Source organism: Balaenoptera ricei, chromosome 7, assembly GCF_028023285.1.
Source record: "Balaenoptera ricei isolate mBalRic1 chromosome 7, mBalRic1.hap2, whole genome shotgun sequence".
In the NCBI taxonomy this organism is placed as follows: domain Eukaryota; kingdom Metazoa; phylum Chordata; class Mammalia; order Artiodactyla; family Balaenopteridae; genus Balaenoptera; species Balaenoptera ricei.
Genome location: NC_082645.1, coordinates 59804229 through 59822666, shown reverse-complemented (window position 1 = coordinate 59822666; position 18438 = coordinate 59804229). Strand labels below are relative to the sequence as shown.

The following is an 18438-nucleotide window of genomic DNA, read 5'->3' as shown; positions in this document are numbered from 1 at the left end:
GGGCTCGAACCCTTCTCCCCTCCATTGGCAGGCAGATTCTCAACCACTGCGCCACCAGGGAAGCCCTACCCTATTTCTAAAGGTCACATTCCAGAGGACTGTGGGTTAGGAGTTGGAGATATTCACAGTGGGGAGGAGGGAGGTTGGACACAATTTAACCCAGTACAATTTCTGATTGTTGAGTGGTTCAATAAAATGGAATATTACTCAGCCATAAAAATGAACGAAATTGAGTCATTTGTTGAGACGTGGATGGATCTAGAGACTGTCATACAGAGTGAAGTAAGTCAGAAAGAGAAAAACAAATATCGTATATTAACGCATGTATGTGGAACCTAAAAAATGGTACAGATGAACCGGTTTGCAGGGCAGAAGTTGAGACACTGATGTAGAGAACAAACGTATGGACACCAAGGGGGGAAAACCGCGGTGGGGTGGGGATGGTGGTGTGCTGAATTGGGCGATTGGGATTGACATGTATACACTGATGTGTATAAAATTGATGACTGATTAAAAAAAAAAATTCAGTAAGAAAAAAAAACTGAAAAAAAACAAACAAAACATTGAATCATGGATTTAATTAATCTGCAAGGTTGTTGTCCTCTATTAAAAAAAAAAAAAAGCAGCATAAAATGCGACTCTGGGGCCAGAGTTGGTTTGAATCCTACCTTTACCTCTTACTAAGTGGTGTGACCTTGGGCAACTTAATTCTTTGTGCCTCGGTTTCCTTGTCTATAACATGGTGATAATAATAGTACTTATGCGATTGTTGTAAAGGCTAAATGAATTAATACCAAGAAAGTCCGTGTAATAATGCCTGCCACATAGAGAACCGTGGTACATGTTAGCTTTTTTAATTAAAAATGAGCTACCATGAGTTGACTATTCTTATAATTAATTCTCATTAGAAAGGCATGGTGGTGGTTTGTTGTAAAAAAGCCTGAGGGAATAAAGCGTTCCACTGTGTGAATGCACCTACCAGAGCCTCCTTCTAAAAGACACTGGACCTGGAGTGAAGGGGCAGCTGCCCAGTGTACTTCTCACTCCCTGTAATGCTAAGCTGTCTTTCCTGGCTTCTGGCAGACTTCCAGTAGACTTCCAAAATCCCCGGAGAAATATTTCTTCTTTCTTTTAGACCACCAGCCTCTGAAGAACAATTCATTAAAATATTTCACGGACAACATGTCACTATTAGGAAAACATACATATATATACGCACACATATGTGTGTGTGTGTGTCTGTGTGTGTATTTTCTTTGGTTCCTTTTGGATTTCAACTTAAAATGACCTGTAGGCTTTATCAGAGAAAGAGCAATATATCACCGTGGTGCCTGTCTTGGACATTCTTAAAAGCAAATTGTAGCATTTGCTGGGCCTGGAATGACCTCCCTCCACCCTCAGGAGAGCCAGAAGGTAGATTTGATCCCCTTAGATAGATCCCTGAGGAAAATAGAAGATTCTCCTTACAGCTGACAAGACCTGGAGAAGAGTACTCCATTTTTATGCAGGAAACCAAGACACGGTGTGCCCTCCTTGGTCCCTACGACACTGAGTGTTAGAGTCTTTAGGTAGGTGGGGTGGATGGGGTACTGGAAAGAGTTGAAAGAGGATATGATTGCAGAGGGAGTCAGGCTTCAACTGAACCAAGACCTGTTGTCTTGCCTCACTTAAACATCAAAGAATTGTTTAGATGGACGGTCCTTGGAGGTCACTAATTCAGCAGATAAACCAAAGTATAGAAAGTAATTTATTACAAATAATAAGAGTACAGTTCGTGAATGATTGACTGATTGATTGGTTGATCGATCACTAAATTCTAGTGGATTCAAAGTTCTTACCCTACAATGGTTTTCAGAGTGTGGTTCCAGGACCACCAGCAAGAGCAGCAGCATCACTTGGGAATTTAACAGAAATGCAAATTTTCAAGTCCCACCACAAACCTACTGAATCAGAAGCTCTAGGGTGGGGCAGCCTGTGATAAACCAGTGCTAGAGGTTATTCTGATGCACACTCCGGTTTGAGAACCACTGTTAAAATGGAATTAATTTAACTCACTTGGCATCCAGGTGTGCTTTATCAAGGGAGAATGAGAGGGGTGAAGTTGTATACAATTAGTGCCCAGGGAATGGGGCCCAGAGAGCTATGCAAATACACATGTCATTCTCAGGTGTCCTATGTTAAAGAAAAAGTTCTTTGTGATACTTGTTAAAAGGAAGACTTTATTCAAGGGGACTACCACAATGGGGTGTGTTGGAGGGGAGAGAGATCTGGCTCAACTCCTAACACAGCAAGGACAAGTGGAGATTTATAGCCAAAGAGCAGGATGGGGATCAGTGTATGGAAAATTACTAAGATAAAATATCAAAGCCAGTGGGATTGTTGCTAGACTGACTCAACAGGATTCTTGCTGAAGGCAAGCCAGGGTGATAAGATATTAAGAGTGGGGGATGAGGAATTTGATCAGATATCAAGGGTGCGGGATTTTCCACTAAACTGACCCAGCAGGATTCTTGCTAAAACTGGACTAATGGCTCAAGGACAGAGCCTGAGGTCAGGGCCTGGAGAGTTTAGAGGAACCAGACTAGAGTTAGGTCAAGAAGAGAGTCTTTGTCACCCATTAGGATAAAAGGTGACCTCTCTCAACCCCATTTTACAGATGAGGAGCCTAAGGTGCAGAGGGACTAAAGGGCTTACCCACACCACACGGACACTAAAAGGCAGTAGGGGCACTAGGTCCCCGCTTGCCCAGAGACTACCAACTCAGAATGTTCTAGAACTACACACCACAGAGTCTCCAAGTGGAAGATGGCTTCTAGAGGTGGGATGAAAACCCCTTCTCAAGGGATATATGGCCCAGCCAGATCTCAGATTTGAAATTCCCCCATGAGTAAAAACTTTTGGAGATAAAATTTTTTAAAAAGCAAAATTTTTTATTTTGGTGAGAACAGTTTTAGAAAGTAACATTTACCATGACCATAATTTCATAAAAGAAATGACATGTTTCATAAAAGAGATGGCTTTTTATACCAAAAATATATTAGATTTAATCTTTAGATAAAAGACAGATTTTTAAAAATATTAAATACATTTACCTTAAAAAAATTTTTTTTTACTGTGTGTTTTCCTCTTATTTCTCCAAAGAGCAGTAAAATTTTGTGATCAAATGCTCATATGAGGCTCAAACTCTCTGCTTTAGACCCCTGAATAACAGGGGCACTGACTGCCTGCCTCACCCTGCAAGGTGCCATCACCAAGTAGGCATTTGATAAATGTTCTTTGATGATAAAAATGATGAGGACAGAATGGATTTATAATATTTATTACAGTTGGGAAACTGCATGCTAGGAGCACGGAGGACTTAAATTGCTTTTCCAAGGTCACATAACCAGTTATAAAAAGAGCTGGTGCTGGAATTGAAATCTTCTGTCTCCTGGTTCAGAATCCTTCTCCCTTAGACCACACTGACGTTGACAAAGGAAGTATAATAGGAGGTCTCTTATGTGCTTGAGGGAACCATATTAACTTACCCAGGCAAGAAAGATACGATGGAATCAAACATCAGGACTTATTATAAGATATAAAGATAATATCAACCCAAGAGATCTCAGGAAATTTGGAGATGTTAGGTTCAAGCGGCAAAAAGTCAGCATAAGGAGGAGTGGATGGGGGGGAGGGATTCTGGAATGTTTTTCTATGATAAAACACAACTGTTGGAGTGGCCAGGCTGCACTTATGCAGATGCTAATCAATTTCTGGAGTTCCAAACTGGCAAGGCCTGTTAGTCAGGCTTTAAACTGAGAGGAAAGGAGAAGGAGTGTCCATTTAACTCAGATATCACCAAACATATTTATGGTGTAGAATATTAGACTGAAAGTTGTCAGTAGAAAATAGCATTGAAAAATTAAGCTTTGGTGTGCACATCAATGAAGTATTATAGTTATATTTCTGGTGTATTAGAATGTGGGGTAACCACACTGTGGCACCTTAGATGAGTTTATGCAAGAAAAGGAAGAGGAAGTGAATTTACCATGGCAAACGGTTTGAAATAACTCGTGGTGAAAACCAAAAGACTTCCTACCACCAAAATCTGTTATAGAAAGTGAGCCAGGTAAGTAACAAAATGATATTTTTAAATTTTATTGCATGAAGTTTCTACAGCAATATGTACCGTGTTATGGACAGTGACAGTCGTGTAAGATTCGAGTTCTCTGAGTTGTTGAGCATCCGTCTTCAGAGCACTTTTCAGTTTCTAAGAATGTAACATGGGGCAGGAAGTAGAGAAATCAACCAGAAGGAAGGTTTTCATGTGCCCAAAGGAGGTCGCCGCAGAGATCTTATGAGATAAGTAGACATATCTTTAGAACTACCTTCTGGGCTGCCTGCTCCTAACTGCTCTCCCTCGTCCGCCCAGCTGTACACACCTGCTGGGTGAAGTTACTCTCAGCCTCTGGGATATATTCAGGTTCAAATGCAGCTTCCATTCTCCTGCTGGTAACAGTCAGAAAAGCCTATTTCCTTCACATTTCATGGCATTCTCTATGAATTAACCTTGCCCTAATTTAATTAACTAGCAAGTTTTCCCTTGTAAAGCATCCTAGTTTAGTCACTAGGTGGTTCAGGTATAAGGATGTTGCAATACAAGGCAAATAACTTCAGCTTCCAAAGTATCCCTGAGCTTTAAGACTGGGTTTTGGGGGGTTTTTTGTTTGTTTTGTTTTACTTAGGTTTTGCACAGGGAAATTGTCTTTGTTTATTGCGGGGCTCAGCTCATTAGATGTGCTCACTATGGAGATTTTTCTGATTATTTCTGGGACTGAAATACTTGCCTGCCCCACATACTTGCCTGGGTGTGGTTTCTGGGAGAACTGGTGTTAAAACTGGAAAAATAGTAGTCATGGAGAGGCCTGAAGGGGTGGTAAGAGGAGGAATGGTGGGGAGCAGCCCTAGCCAGGGCTGTCACACACACAGGGGGTGCAATATTGACAGTGAAGGTGTGGGTGGCATGATAACTGATTCCCCTTCAGAGGGGCACGATGAATACACACCTTGGTCACCAGCTCAGCTTTATTCATCTAAGAGTAATCAATTGGTTCACCGATCATGGCAGTGTAATGACATCCAAATTCAGAAGAGTCATACAACTTTTTAACATAAGGAAAATGCAAAGAAATGCAAGCTAGGATATGATACTATATTTTGGCTGACTAATTAACTAGTAGAAGGTATGAAACAGGTATTCTCATACATCACTCATGGTACAAGCTCCTGAAAATTTTGAGAAGGTGGATCAATAGTGTATTCATTTGCTAGGGCTGCCATAACAAACCACAGACTGGGTAGCTTAAACAACAGAAATTTATTTTCTTACAATTCTGGAAGCTAGAAGTCCAAGATCAAGGTATAGGCAGGGTTGGTTTCTTCTGAGGCCTCGCTCCTTGATGATAAAAATGATGAGGACAGAATGGATTTATAATGTTTATTACAGTTGGGAAGTTACATGCTAGAAGTACAGAGGACTTAAATTGCAGATGACCATCTTTTTGTGTCTTCACATGATCTTCCTTTTGTATGTATCTGTGTCCAAATTTCCTCTTCTTATAAGGACACAGGTCATATTGGATTAGGGCCCACTTTAATGACCTCATTTTAACTTAACTTTACCTCTTTAAAGTCCCTTCAAATATAGTAATATTGTGAGATTACTGGGGATTAGGATTTAAACAAATAGACTTTGAAAAAGGACACTTTACTGAGTTATTCTACCTTTAGGAAGCTATACTAAAGAAGTGAATATAATTCTTCAAATTATAGGATCCTACATTATTACCTTTTTATAACCTGCTTTTCTTACCCATTATATATTTTTAACATTTCTCTATGAATTTATATACCTACAACATCACTTTTAATCACTATATAGTATTCTGTCATAGACACATCGTAATTTATTTTACAATTCTCCTATTTTTTAAAAATACATTTATTTATTTAATTTATTTATTTTTGGCTGTGTTCCGTCTTCATTGCTATGCGCGGGCTTTCTCTAGCTGTGGTAAGCGGGGGCTACCCTTCGTTGTGGAGCACGGGCTTTAGGCGCACGGGCTTCAGTAGTTGTGGCATGGGGACTCGGTAGTTGTGGCTCACGGGCTCTAGAATGCAGGCTCAGTTGTTGTAGCGCACAGGTTTAGTTGCTCCGCGGCATGTGGGATCTTCCCACACCAGGGCTCGAACCCGTGTCCTCTGCATTGGCAGGCGGATTCTTAACCACTGAGCCACCAGGGAAGCCCCCACCTGCCTTTTTGGAACATGTGTCTAATCCACCATCTTTCCACCCTCTCTTGGACTCTCTTTCCTCATTCTTCCTATCCTTGTAGAGTTCTGCCTTTTTTCCATTATTATTTGGCTATCTCAGAGTTCCATAACTTTTTCTTTCCCTTCTTAATCAAATAGAGAAAAAATGCACACCATACTTTAGTCAAGCATAAGATGCTACTGTCAGCTGCTCCATTATTTTATATACCTTTATGTACCTTATGTCCTTTATATAAGAAGGAAAAAACTAAACTATGACAAAATGCCTTAACAATAGTCTTGCATGACTTAGTAATCAGTTAAACTAGCCTCTCATTGCTCTGAAATTATTACAAGGGATTTGGCAATTTTTCCTGCCTTCAGTTGTATTTCTTGTTGAGTAATAAGAATCTTTTTGTATGTATCCTAGTGACAAAATATAACATAGCTTCAGCTACTTGTGGGTATCTCTCTTTCTCAGTTTCCATAAAGCACATAGTTGTTGGATTGAAAGAAAATATGGAAAATATGTTGACATTCCTCAGAAGATGAAGCCTTCGCTAATATCAAAGGCACATTCCATTGCTCTGTTTCACTGCCTCTCTGTGTACACAATACCTCATTTCAATGCCAAAATTACAGTAGAAACTTTTTAAAAGACATTTCAAATGGTGGTTAAATTCAACCTGTAAAATACCAACAATGCACATTACTCAACTGAAGTGAAAACATTATAAACAGCTCTGACCAAGTATGAACATACAGCTCTTCACCAACAGCAACTGAAAAGGCCATCATCCACTGTAGAAGCACAATTTCAGACATATTAAAATGCAAAAAAAAAGCTATCTTAGAATCATAAATATGTATCTATAATTTATTAATTGTGATATATTTAACAGAAAAAATAAGACATCCACAAATGTCATTTCCCTATTTATTAAAAATACATTTAAATACATTTACATACACTTAATTAAATACAATTAATTAAATACATTTAAAAAATTTAGCATATTCTATTTTATTTGCCATATTTAGGTCACAATTTCCTTTTATACAATATATGTAGATTTTTCTTTTTTGAGCACCATTACAGACTCATGGATTTTCACAGATGCAACTCATTTCAATTAGCCATAATTATCTTTTTCTTTTTTGAAAGTTCAAATTGACGTAAGTTAACCAGGACTAACTTTAAGTTGGCTCCATTGTCCTTTCAACATTGCAGTGACTATTAAAAAACATCCTTGCTTTCTGAAAACATTAAGATATATTAAGCCTATGCTGATTTTTCTCCCTGTTGTAGGACATGAAATTAGCTACTTGTAATGGCTGCTAGAATTAAAGACCAAAATCTGGGTACATGCTCAGGCTACAAATTATATCATTTCATGTTGTCCTGGTGTAGCCGGGATGGTAACACTGCTAGGCCACCTTAATGCAGAGCTGGAAAAGGTATTTCTCTAGAAAATCTCGAGTTTACATTAATTTATCCACTTTAACAATAATATTCCAATCTAACTCTAAATCCTTCAAAATTCTGATCCAATACGCAAATTTTTAGTTTGTTATCTATACAACATACCTACTTAAATGTTTAACCCCTCACTTAACCATAATTTTATCATCCTCTCTTTTATAATCCTTATTTAAGTCATCAATCGCCAATCCACAGTAACTTTATTGACATGGCTAAATTTCCTCCAAGAAATTTTGTATAAGCTTTTACTCTCCACACTCATGCTCATAGCAGCATTATTCACAATAGCCAAAAGGAGGAAGCAACCCCAGTGTCCATTGACAGATGAATGGATAAACAAAATGTGGTATATACATAAAGTGGTATATTATTCAGCCTCTAAAAGAAGGAAATTCTGACACATGTTACAACATGGATGAATCTTGAGGACATTATGCTAAGTGACATAAGCTAGCCTCAGAAAGACAAGTATTGTATGAATCCACTTATATGAGTTACCTAAATTAGTCAAATTCATGGAGCTAGACGGTAGAATGGTGGTTGCCAGGGGCTGGGGATGGGGGGAATGAAGAGTTGTTTTTTAATGGGTATAGAGTTTTATTTTTGCAAGATAAAAAGTATTCTGGAGATTGGTTACACAACAATGTGAATGTGTTTAACACTACTGAAACTTACACTTAAAAATAGTTAAGATAGTAAGTTTTATGCTAAGTGTATCTTACCACAATTAAGATGTTTTTAAAATTTACACTTTCAACAGTATGGTATGAGAGTACCTATTTCTCCTAAAATTACTTTTACAATGGAAAAAGCACTGGCTTTATTCCTCAAAGTTTAGTGAAGTTAATTGGAAGATTAACAATATTAACACTATATCAAATAGCTGTTTTAGTAAATTTTGCAATGGAGAGTTAAAAAAACCCTCTAAGAATGGGTTCTTAACCTGGAGGTCCATGGATTTTTAGAACTAGCAATGAAGCCTACCTTTATGGATCCCAATACATCACACCAAGATTATAAAATGTGGGCTATGTAAGTCATCCCAATGGTATGCAGAGAAAAGAACCATTTCCTGATAGTCATCCGATAAAGGTAAACCTAAATCATTATTGCTACACAAACAAAAATTTAAAGCTCCTGTGTGCAAAGGTATCACTCAACTGAAATTTAACAGCCCAGGATATGGGATGGCAAAAGAAACACCTGAAGGATACACTGAAACACACTTAAAATAATGTAGTATAACTGTGGAATGCTGAGAAATAGCATTTTGATGGGAGGGGAAAATGAAAAACCTACAATTTCTATTTCTATCATGTTTTTCAAAGAAGCAATACACTTATTTGTATATTTCAATGCGGCTTTATTTTCTACTAGTATTGGTTCTGATTTAATTAAGGGAAAAAACTTTTGCCATGTTGGCCTCTTTACAGTCTCCCACTTTAATACTAGTGGTTCCCACGTTTTCAAGGAAAAGGGAGTCCATGAGCCATTATTGTAAGCTGTGTCAAAGGTGTACCATCTACTTGGCGATTGCTAATTACCCATTGTGAGATAGCTTTTTTTTTCCCCGTTAGACTTGCTCTGTCTGAAATATCAACAAAATCTCAGGTTACTTGTTCACTGGTATTCTGTATGATGAAGACATGAAAATACCAAACCTCATATTCCATGACTTCTGCCTTGTAGAACCTTTTCAATAGATCAGGCTCTGAAACCTCCAAATTTTGAATTTACAAGATGAACCTTCCCGCGACAGAGAAGTTTTTCCCCAACAGAGAGGACCACTGGATCTACCGCTTTGACTGTGCCACACCCCAACACATACCTCCCGGAAGACCCACTGGTGAGGGATCCTTCCAACTTCAGAGTGACTCTGGGTTTCAGATCTCAAGGCTCAGAAAGACTCACTACTCCTGGGACTTCTGAGTTCAGAGTGACCCTGGCATGATTTTGTGGGCTAGCGTAGAAAACTAATCTAAAAGGGGAACATGACTAACATAACACTACTTCTAAGAGAAATAGTTCCAAGTAGCAAACAACTTAGTTACAGATAACCTTTAAAAAAAAAGCGATTCTTCCATTGTTTTGAAAAATGGGTACGTGACCCTTTCATTGGAAACTTACTGGATGGACAGGACTTGATTTTTATTTTTTAATAATGCACATTACATATTACCAAAAAAGGTTGATTCTGGCGCTATCAGAGCCATGCTTTGTTCATTTTAATCTTTTAAATAAATTCCTTAACTGCAGAAATGTGCTATAAATTTATTTTAAAATTGATCAGTAGGTAAATAGATAGGAAAGACTTTAAGTTGTAATCAGAAAAGAGCTAAAATAGGCAAATGTTTTCTTTTGTAGATGGGAGGATAAGTATATTAGGTTCAGGTTTTTCTGATCATGCAGGGTTTTAAGGGCATTTGCAATCATTTCTCATTTCCATCCTTCAGTCAATCAGACCTACTTCTGGTACATCTTTGGATACTGGTCTAACTTCCCATTCTCATTACCGCCAACCCAACCACCAAGTCTATCCCGCCCAGCTGTCTCACAACCTGCTAACTGAATAGTTTTAATGGCCCTTTTATTTATCCTATCCAAAGCCATTCCAATCCTCTACTTTGGCACACTCATTCCAGGATCTTTCCATTGCAGTTTTAAATGTGTTAATTTTTATATTGAAAATTATCCTACTCATCATAAGAGGCAGATATTTTACATATTTTTTGCAATTGAGATGTTGGGCTATGTTGATCTATTGCTATTTCTTAAATGGTGCCTCTGAGCAGAAAAGTTTCATGCTTTAATTAACTGAGCTGACACCTTTATAGCACATTAATTGAGCTTATGCATTTATATCACACATTAAATATGCATGTCAAATACATTTATAATGTATTTCCAGTTCTCCAGCCCATGTCCTTTGGGTTTCACTTTTTTCTTCTGTACTTGTTTTCCCCTGGTAATTATAGGACATAGATGAATTCTTTCCTTAAGTAAACACCTGGACTTAACGCTAGGATTAGAGGAGAAAGACCATCTCCCCTACACAAGTTGCTTAAGTAAACATTTACTGAACATCTGCTCTGGGCCAGGCAGGATGCTAGGTACTGAGGGTACAAAAATGGGTACATTGTATTTATTCTACCTACAAGAAACCTGGGTGCTGTGGTTCTCATAGCTTAGCGTTCTTAGGAGTCACGTGAGGGTATTAGTTGAAATTCGGATTCTGGAGTTGTCATCTGCCCCAATTTTAAAAGTATGGGGTAGGGCGCAGGAATCTGTATTTTAGTAAACCCTCCCAGTGAGTCTGTTGCAGGTAGTCTCTTGATAAGCCTTTGAAAGCACCACATTAAATCCTATTGAATGTTTAATATTTGTGCCTGTAGTTTTGGACTGTTATCATGAAGTTTTTTTTCAAAATGCTATTTAAAGGAAAATGTTATTTAACCAGTTTCCTTTTCCATAAATATTTTTTCTCTGTCACTTTTAACTAAGAAATCTTCTCATATTCAGAGATTAATGCTTAAGTATAAGAAGATTTAAAGTATGAGTTCTTTGCTAAAAACCTAGACATTTATCATATATCGTCTCGTCCACTTCCCCCCCATTAAACCATACAGCTAAACACTTTATAACACTATTACAGCAATGTTATCACTTTGTAGAAGTCCAGATTTCGAAGTATACTACTCTGAGTCTGTTTTTTCTTCACAGATATTCTTCCTGAAAGTAGGGTCTCCCGCTTCCAGGAGGAAAGGAACATTTAGTTTTTTCTAGTCTAACTAAAGACCCAAATCATGATTTACTTGAGAAGCAGATTCTAGCCATATTTCACTACTTTGAAAGAGACTATGAAAATAAGTTTTAACAAAGCAAAACATTAAATAATCTACCAGGTAAGTTTTTGGAGACCTATTCATTCATACAGGTAGAATTTGGTATTTTTTTCACTAATGCTTAAGTTTGATCAGGCAGAGTCCCACCACCCACTCCCTACCCCAATTCCAGTTTTACACTTTTTTTTTTTCAAGAACGTATGCTTGGGTGACTTTTTAAAATTAATTAATTTATTAATTTATTTATTTTTGGCTGCGTTGGGTCTTCGTTGCTGCACGCAGCCTTTCTCTAGTTGTGGCAAGCGGGGGCTACTCTTCATTGTGGTGCTCGCCGTGTCTTCTCTCTTGTTGCGGAGCATGGACTCTAGGCGTGCGGGCTTCAGTAGTTGTGGCACACAGGCTCAGTAGTTGTGGCTCACGGACTCTAGAGCACAGGCTCAGTAGTTGTGGTTCACGTGCTTAGTTGCTCTGCGGCATGTGGAATCTTCCCAGACCAGGAACTCGAACCCGTGTCCCCTGCATTTGCAGGCGGATTCTTAACTACTGCGCCACCAGGGAAGTACTTAAACTTTCTTTTTCAACTCATTGTGAAGTCTCTCTTAAAACCAGGCTGATAATGACCTCCAGACTACTTCCTTCCTCCCATACCTTTTTTGTATTTCAACTGCCAGCTGCTTAGTCTTTTAGAGCCGATTAAAGGGATGCCCTCACTCACCCTACAGAGAGGAAATCTATTCCCCTCGCCTTAGTTCTCTACAACCTCTGTCGATGCACCTGAGGAGATACATATACATATATACATATATATAAATTGACAGTTACTTGGCTGCCCTATATTATATATATATGATTATATATGTAATACTGGCATATATATGTCAATTTTTGAGATCATTAAAAAAAAATCCTCCTGGATTTGATGTTTTCTAATAAGGAAGAGACAACTGTCTGTATTACATTTAAACAAAATGAAAAGTCCCACCACATCTCACTTAAAGCAGCTATGATGCCTTTGAGCCAGTTGGGATCTCAACAGAAAATCTTACAAGAGCAATCATTTTTAGGTTTTTATCCATACGTTCAACCAAAAAGAGATCTAAGAAGACGATAGCACACAAAATAAACAGTATTGATTATTCAGGGACTATATGTGTAATTTCAGGAGCAAAACATGAGGATATATTTAATTATTGCCCCCTGGAAAATGATAGACTATAGATCTTCTTCAGGTACTGTTCTCTTCTTAGTGCCTGACGTTATCTTGTTGGGAAAAGGGTGTTTGGGGTTGTGAAGAGTATTTCATGTCTTCAATGGTGAGGGCCAGAAGAATTTCACTAGTTTCATCTCTACTGACAGCAAATATATAAAAATGCATCTCAGAGAAATTTTGCTGCTGACTCCACTTGCCAGACACAGACATTCTGCATTTTGAACTGATTGAGGAAAAGGGTATGTTAGAAAAGGAGCAAAGAATGAGCAGAATAATGATTCACATAGTGGTTGCCAAGAGCCTTGCACTTCAATCTCCTCTCTTTTTTTTCTAATATTAAACAAATGGATTTTTTCCTCTCAATGGAAAATAAATACAATGGCTTTCACTTCTAATTTTATTCAAATTTTATTTCACTGAACTTTTTTCTCAACCACAAAAATTTAGTTTATTCCATAGTAAAGAATGTGGAAACTAAAATTACATAATGAACGATCAACTTCTGTGGACTGTTGTACAGTCCACAACCTGCACAACTATATATGGTAGCCCTAATAGAAGAGGCTCATTTTCCTACATTTCCTGAGCATTGTGTTTGCAGATTAATATGAAGAGAAATTAAAGAAATACATTTCATCAATGGAGAGCCCCAACTATATCCATGACACACTGGCATGTAAACCATTTGCTTTTGGCACAAGAGGGGAAAAAGATCCAGACATGCCATGACCAGGGCAATTGCATTATTAAAGTAATAAATAAATAATAAAACCAAACAAAAAATTAAAAGTCACCATGGAGATGTATTTTATATCCTTGAAGACACAAGGGTTTTGGTTAGGTTTATGAAGTCCTAGTGGTAGTGAGTCCATTCCCCCTAAATTAGGCCTTTCATTCATTCACTCCTCGTATTGATTTTTCTAAGCATGGCTACTGGCTTCACATACCTGATTTATCTTAGCATATGGCTGAGCTCACAGATTTCCTTCTTTTACCAAATGTGTGGTTACCAATACTGTACAAGTTTGTACCTGAGCAGAATGTGTTAAAGAGCAAATTTAAACAAAATTTCTCATAGCAATTTAAATTGGCTTTATTATTAACCAAGGAAAATTAGCAGGCTTTACATCTTCATCATTCTATAGATTCTGTAACTAAAAACTAACAAGTTCATGTGTTAAAGTATTATTGATCCATTAGGCAACTAATTCCAAATCTGAGTATAATAGCATGGAAACATAATCAAGTAACAAATAACATCCTGCATCATAAATCCTCTCTTTTGTGAACAGGCTCAAGACTTATGAATGGCTAGAACAACAACTATCAAGATGTTGGGATTTGAAACATGTCCCCTAACATTGTCTTAAATTCTCTGACCTTGTGGCCATGACCCCTTGAAGTCCAGTGTTACAGATTGCTTTCTTGTGTTACCAAGAATCTTTAAAATCCAAATGCCCTTTGGAGGCTTGCGGCTTATGTTATGAATATAATAATAATAGTAATACTGTTTGTACATGTATTTAGAGCAAAAATTCTCAAGGTGTATTCTGGGGTAGAAAGGATCCTATGGACAAATTAGATTAGAAAATGTGGAATCAAAGTCAACTCACTTCTGTACTTCTGAAAGCTCTGAAGATGCTAGTGTGCCTTGGGACTCTTTAGAGAAGATTCTAGTATGCAGCATTCCCCCAATTTATTTTTTATTTATTTATTTTTTAATTGAAGTAGAGTTGATTTGCAATGTTGTGTTAGTTTCAAGTGCACAGCAAAGTGATTCAGCTAGATATATATGTGAATATATATATATATATATTCTTTTTCAGTTTCTTTTCCCTTGTGGGTTATTACAAAATACTGAGTGGAGTTCCCTGTGCTATACAGTAGGTCCTTGTTGGTCATCTATTTTATATATAATAGTGTGTATATGTTAATCCCGAACTCCTAATTTATCCCTCTCCTGCCCGTGACCCCTCCGCCAACTTCCCCCTTTGGTTACCATAAGTTCATTTTCTATGTCTATGGGTCTATTTCTGGTTTTTTCTGTGTGTTTTTCTTTTTTTGAGCTGCATTGGGTCTTCATTGCTGCGCGTGGGTTTTCTCTAGTTGAGGCGAGCGGTGGCTACTTTTTTCGTTGGGGTTTGTGGGCTTCTCATTGCAGTGTCTTCTCTTGTTGCAGAGCACGGGCTCTAGGCACGCGGGCTTCAGTAGTTGTGGTGCACGGGCTTAGTTGCTCCGTGGCATGTGGGATCTTCCCGGACCAGGGCTTGAACCTGTGTCCCCTGCATTGGCAGGCGGATTCTTAACCACTGTGCCACCAGGGAAGCCCCTATTTCTGTTTTATATTCTGTAATACCAAGGAGCAGAGATTTGTTAGACTGCTGTTTCACAAGACACCCTCAGGGAAGTGTGTTGGCCATGCTGGGTGAACCCCTTCTTACAACCAGCTAGAAAGAATGCCAATATGGGTCAATGACAAAATGGAGTTCCTAGGTGGGACCAAGGGGTTTAGTTTTCACTGGGAGGAGTAAGAGAATTTTAAACTTATTTCCCTTTTGTTTTTTCTTGTGGCCGTCTCCTGGCTGCTGTGAGATGCCTGACGGTGACCTTCATCTAAGAAGGCTAAGTGAATTCAGCGTGCAGTTCAGGGGAAAGGACACTTCAAGTAGGCACCTCTGGCCAGCTCCAGTTCTGACTTAGGAGAATGGCACTCTCCTTACACTTTCTTCCCAAAATGGATGTGGAGGTAAATTTGAAAGGCCTTAGGGTGTGTTTCTTGTTAGGGGACTCACTGGGGTCCCAAGGCACAAGGGCAGAACCAGGTTCTATGGAGCTTGAAAATTACCCAACTTGGAGGTTGGGGGAACTTGATAAGAGAAATAAAATACAAAATCAGGAACAAAAGTGACTATTTAAAATGAGGAAAGGAATCACAACAAATTAAAATTTTAAAACTGGCAAAAACCATGAATATCACAAAACCCAGAAAAACAACACACATTTTATTAACTGCCTAACACACCTCTATTTTTTAAAAAATATTTTTTGCTGCATCCTTGTTATTTGTCTCTTCATATGAAGCTTTCAAATTTTGAAATAACATTTTATATAGAATAGAAAGATAATCCAGGCTTTCCTCTAACAAGTTTGAATTTTGTTTTTTGCTATTGATCATTCAGAAAAGTTTCTTTCAGCATCAAAACTTATTGGAAATGGCATGTAGAATTTTAGGATTATTTTCAAATTTTGGCAAACTTTTACCTAGTGTCTTTCATATATGAGACTTAGCATTTCAAATTTTCTTGTCAGTAATTAATGTTAACTCTTTGAGTTGAAGACATTTGTTGAATAGTTTGTCACCAATGTCCTATTGTAGTGGCTTACTAATGACCTTTATGTTGAGCCCTTACCTTCCCATCATGGTGCCAGGTGAGTTAGCACAGTGGGCAGCAGGAGTATTCCTGAAAATGATTCCTACACTTTGATGAGTGGCAGTAACTCAACGATACATTGAAGCACCTGTGACCCTCCTTAATATAATCCACTAAATTCAAACTGAATGTGTCCTCAATTTAGCTTCCTCTTAGCTTGATCCTCCAAATACCCATGGCCACACCAACAACACTTATATTGTGTCCTGAGGGGTGGGAAAGTCAGAGTAGGAAAGAACAGTAGTATTAATTAATTGCAATCTTAAGTGTACAAATTTTACAAAAATTTATGACCTTGTGAACATATTTCCAGAACTTCTCCCAGGGTCTTGGAGGGATCTGTATAAGTGAGGGAAGCTGAGTTTAAGCTTCATTAGCATCAGGGTAAATTTGCCTCTGAGTTTCACACCCTTTCTTACTCAGGACCCCGCAGCTGGATAGTCAATACTACATTAACTTGGAACAGCTTACTATGCATAAATCCTATAGAAATGAAGAGTGTGGCATAATGCCAGCGAAACAGTACCTTTCACAGCTTTCCTTGCAGCTTGGAGTGGCCATGTGAGACAAGGTCTGGTCAATGAGACCTTAGCAAAAATTCACTGAATAGAGGCTTCTGATAAATCTCTTTCCAAGTTTTAGCTGGCATATGCCTTTTGCCTTTGTCATTTTCTTCCTACTTGGAACTCATGTGCAATGCTGGAGGTAGAGCAGCCATCTTGTGACCACAAAATAAAAACATGAAGGCAAAACTATATGCTAAGATGGAGGCGCAGAAAGATATAAGGCTCCTGAGGTCACTCTCTACCTTCAAGCTTGTTGGTACATGAAAAAAACTTGTCATGTTTTCTGTTATTTGCTGCTGAATGCAATCACAAATTAAAATGCTTCCCTTGGTATTGATTTTGAATTAAGGATCCAGGAGACAGAATTTCTTTTGCAACCCTCTGTGGGACTTGGAACATTTAAAAAATTGGTTGCCTATGCAATGAAAAATGCACAGTGTTTTCACAAGTCTTTCCCATGCTTCTCATTGACATTTTAAAGTCAGGAATATTTGAAGTTTTAAGATTATACTATCAATATTTGAGTTGATTTTTTTCAGTTTTATTTGAATTCCCTTAATATTATCTTGTTGCATGGAAATTTCACTTAGGATGTGGTATTGATTTAAGATGATTTTCCATGGTTGACTTACATTTCATTTATCTTTATTTTGTCCTTTTGTAAAATGGAAATAATTGCTGGTTCCTACTAAACATAAATGAGGTAAATGAGTTTGTTATAATTTCTTTGTATGTCCTCAGTAAAGTATTAAACATTATTTCATGAAGTATTTTGCTTAGGTCTTAACGTGCATATTAGGATCTTGCAAAATAATATTTTAAGTGTGTCCAGAATTATTGCTTAAACTAGTGGACTTTGGGCTTTTCAGGGTAATACATTAAAATTGATCTTATTTTTACTGAGAGCCTACCAGATATTCTTCACCTAAATCAAACATAGGGATAAATGAATTTCACTTGACCTTTGCACCATGGTTAAGTGCTCCTTATAATTCAGTGATATCTGTTTTTATATTTCATGTTATGCATATGGATGGTTCCTGCTTCTCTCCCCTCCCATGACTTTGCAATTCAGTACAGGGTTCACAATATGTCATGTAATCTCCTCTAAACATGAAGTTTCCTTTTGTTTTAGAATATCACTGTATCCTTGTATTGGTAAATGATTAAATCTCTACTTATAGTAAATTACTTTTTCATTCAACAAATATTTAATGAGCGCCTCCATAGAATAGATATGGTTCTGGGTGCTGGGGGATGCAGTACAAATAAAGCTGACAGTGTTCTTGCTCCTATGAAGTTGACATTTTAGCAGAAGCAAGCAATAAACAATGCTGTTTTAAAAACTAGGAATGGGGACTTCCCTGGTAGTTCAGTGGTTAAGACTTCGCCTTCCAATGCAGGGGGTGCGGGTTTGATCCCTGGTCAGGGAGCTAAGATCTCACATGCCTTGCAGCCAAAAAACAAAACAAAACATAAAACAGAAGCAATATTGTAACAAATGGAATAAAGACTTTAAAAATAGTCCACATTAAAAAAGAAATCTTAAAAAGATAAAATAAAATAAAAACTAGGAATGGATCTAGGGAATGGTGGCAAGCTGCTTTCCTAAAAA

At 37.8% G+C, this 18438-nt stretch overlaps 1 protein-coding gene across 1 annotated transcript in view; it reads left to right on the top strand.

Moving 5' to 3' along the window:
* Positions 1-3953: 3953 nt before the first annotated feature.
* Positions 3954-18438, top strand: part of TLK1 (tousled like kinase 1) — a 197327-nt gene continuing 182842 nt past the window's right edge. The window contains exon 1 of the mRNA XM_059928082.1: positions 3954-4108. The gene's annotated coding sequence lies outside the window, so the exon portion shown is untranslated. The remainder of the gene's footprint in view (positions 4109-18438) is intronic.